This window comes from Cinclus cinclus, chromosome 2 (assembly GCF_963662255.1).
Source record: "Cinclus cinclus chromosome 2, bCinCin1.1, whole genome shotgun sequence".
Classification (NCBI taxonomy): domain Eukaryota; kingdom Metazoa; phylum Chordata; class Aves; order Passeriformes; family Cinclidae; genus Cinclus; species Cinclus cinclus.
In genome coordinates, this window is record NC_085047.1 from 38,029,022 (window position 1) to 38,032,760 (window position 3,739).

A 3,739-nucleotide genomic window follows, 5' to 3' on the forward strand; every position below is an offset into this window, starting at 1 on the left:
AAGCAATGACTGTAAGGAGCTCAGTGATAAAATTGGCATATTATTGATCATTCTACCTAGGGTATTTGTCTGTTAGAATGACTACTTCAATGAAGCATCCCAACGTGCAATAATCCAGCTGATTGATGCTAACAGCCTGTTCACAAGAAATGACAGCTACTTCACACTTCATACCTTCTAAAGCACAGAAATATCAGCTTCACAAGGGTGTGGTGCAGCAGAACCTGACTCTGAATATGTTGAATTCATAATGTGATTGATACATCATCTGGGAATGTCTGTCAGCTTTATCTGGAGCTTTAGATTTTAATGAAGTTCAAAGACAGTTGGTTTGACTGAGCAAGCACAGCTTCACCTATGCCTGCATTTCAGTTTTTCATATGCATGAACCTGGCAACATTCCATTCTTGGAATAAAGACAATCATCTATCCTCTGTGTCTCTTCCAGGACACCTCTTTACATGTCTGGTATGTACAGTCACTGAATTTTCCACATGGCAATCTAGAAAGGATGTGGATTAGCTGGAGAAGGTTCAGAGAACAGGGCTAGTGAAAAACAACCAATATTTAGTAGAAGAAAGAAAAAATGTAATTGTTTTCTTTAGAGAGTCAGGACTAGGGAGATGTTTATTGTTCTTCTCAAATATTTAAGACGTAACCGTGGTGATAAAGGGGATAAACACCTTCTATGCCTACTATGATTAACAACAATATTAACGTTTTCAATTATGGCAGTAGAACTTTGCTGCCTCTACTAGCAACATTGTCCCACATTGGAAAATAGAAGTAATTTTCTTTGTTCTTTTAATAAGAACAATGAAGAACAGGGATGTTTCAATCAAAGTGAGAACCCCCATCCCAGAAGATTTTAAGCATTTGTTGGCTAGGTACCTTTAGAAATGAAATCCATTTCATGCACACCCGCTGTATGATTTCATGTACATCTTCACATATATTTTCATGTATACTGTCCTTTTCCTGTGATGTGTTGCACTGTATTTTCTATGATCAAGTCCTCCCTTTAAGTCAGGTTCAGAGAATTTTTTCAAACAGCCCTATCTACTCCATAAGGCACTTAGATATCTGAGACTTTTAATGTACTTCCAACTTTAGAATTTTGAAATAATGCAAAGAAGCATTTTAGTTGAAGATTCATTGTTTGATGTTTAAGTCATGGATTTTCTATGGCTCTGAAATGCAATTGCAGCCTCCTCAATATATGCCATTTATTCTCTCTCAACATTTCCATTGATTGTGTAAAAAAAGATAGCTTTGGAGTTGCAGCTAATGACTCTATTTTGCTACATAGATACAAAATCTAGGAGGGATTGTGTGATAAGTGGATTTTAGCACTCTTTTTTAGTGTCAGGCCAAAGAATTTTGATTATGCCCATTTTATTTCTTATCTTTCTTGCCAGATTTTTTGCTGCACAAAATTCAAATATATCTCTACTGAAAGTCTTATGAGAGAGAATACTGATAGAAAATTAAATAACAGTTTATGGATTTTTCTGATGTGAAAATCCCAAGCTGCCAAAATTCATCTGAATCAGTTCTGGGAAAAGAGCAAGACTGCAATAATATAATATTTTTCTAGTTCAGTTGATAATTTATCTCATTAACAAAACAATTTGCTCTAGACTCTGAAACGATGATTGCAAAGTACAATCAGACGCTGTCATGGTTTAACCCCAGCCAGCAACAAAGTCCCACACAACTGCTCCCTCACTTGCCCCTGGTGAGATGGAGGAGAAAATCCAAAGTGTCATGGATAGAGACAAAGATAGTTTAACAGGTGAAGTAAAAGCTGCACACACAAGCAAAGCAAAGCTAGGGATTCATTTCCCACTTCCCATGGACAGGCAGGTGTCCACCATCCCCAGGACATCAAGGCTCTATCATAGTAACAGTAACTTGGGAAGAAAAATGTCTCCAAACATCCCCACTTTCTTCAGTCTTCTCCCAACTCCATAAGATGAGCATGACACCTTATGGTATGGAATATCCATTGGATCTGATGGAGTCAGCTGTCCTGACTGTGTCCCCTCCTGACTTCTGTGCACACCCAACCTCCTGTAGGATGGGGTGGGCTAAGGAGCAGAAAAGATTTGTTAAATTGCTGCTCAGCAATAACTAAAACATCCTTGTGTTATCAATGCTGTTTCCAGCACAAATTCAAAACACAAGCCTCATACCAGCTACTATGAAGAAAATATACTCTATCCCAGCCAGAACCAGGACAACCACCAGCTCTGCCACTCTTCACTAATGTAAGTTAAACTGTAATTTTACTGTAGGGTAGAAGAATGCTCCATTTCAGAAGAGAATTTTTTCTGCAATACCTTACATAACTTATTAAAGTCTTTCAGTCTATATACTTTTCAAAATTTTTCCTTATATTTAGCCTCTCTTTTTACTGCTGGAAGCCATGTGCAATTCTCTGATCTTCACGGTATGGTGGAAGTACAGAGAAATTTTAACCTACTTAAGATCCATTCTTTTCCCAATTCTTCAGAATATTTGAGAAACTTAGAAGATGTAAGAAAAGCAAAATAGCATAATTTTTAACACTAAAATACAACACAGTGAACTTGGAATAAACATCTAAGCATTCCACATGATAAAAAGACCCCACACAATACCCAGCTCCAAGTACATAACATTATATGCAAGTAATTTAAGAGTTATTGTATACCCTGCTAAAAAATGCATAGATTAGCCAAAGATTGGTTTTCCAGGGCAAGCAGCTCTACAGCACACATTTCCTGAATGATCAATATGTTACTGCTTATTCATTAGGTGATGAACCTTGGCTGTTTCATAGAACATTATCTTCCCTGCTTCCAAACACAGAGAAGGACCGTGAGCAGTGGGTATTTGTGACCCAAATGCATTCCACAGTGGCAAGGCCATTATCATATTCTCCCTACTGGCTGAAATATTCCTGTATGTCACTGTCACAAGGGACTGAAAAATACTTCAGGATATGCTCTTTACTCTTCTCCCCTTTTCCCAGCACATTTCCCTGACTTCCGACTTTGCAATTATGAAGCAGAACTGAAGGAAGAGCTCATGTCTCTGCCTAGTAATTTTCCTTCCCCTCAGAAGGCACATAAAATTAGGTTGTCTGCCCTTAAAAGCCTAAAAAGAAGATGATGCTTAGAGAGTGAGGAGTCTCTTCCTGCTTTTCATGCAGGAGTGAACTAGTTAGGCTGTCTAAAAACACCTATACCAGGTCAACTCAAAGGTCCTTTTAGTCCAGAATTTTATCTCCAACAGCTATAAACACAAGAGTATAATAAGAAGGCAAACACATTGTAACAATAAAGTACTTCTTTAGACTACATTTACAAACCATAAAAAATTTTGGTTCAGGAAATCACTGAGCCAGAGTTGCTTAATGGTATGATTTTTTTTCTGGTAATACCCAACTAAAGACACAGTTGCATGAGTGCAGATTCTGTGCAGAAAACCAAAAGTCTACTGAATTTATTATTGAAACACTCTCAGAGTTAATTCAAGATTCAGTGTTGCAGTTTATGTTGTAATGATTATCATTTGAAATGCTTCAGAGGTGTTCAATTAAGGTTCAGATTTTATATCCCATTGCACCTGTCTCCGCATCTATCACTTTGCTACTGTGGCTCTTAATAAACTTCAGTATGTTCTGAACTGGGCTCAGGGAAACATTCAAGTTGTAACTTTTGGGAATTGCTGCCAGGAGTAAATCAAAGATTAA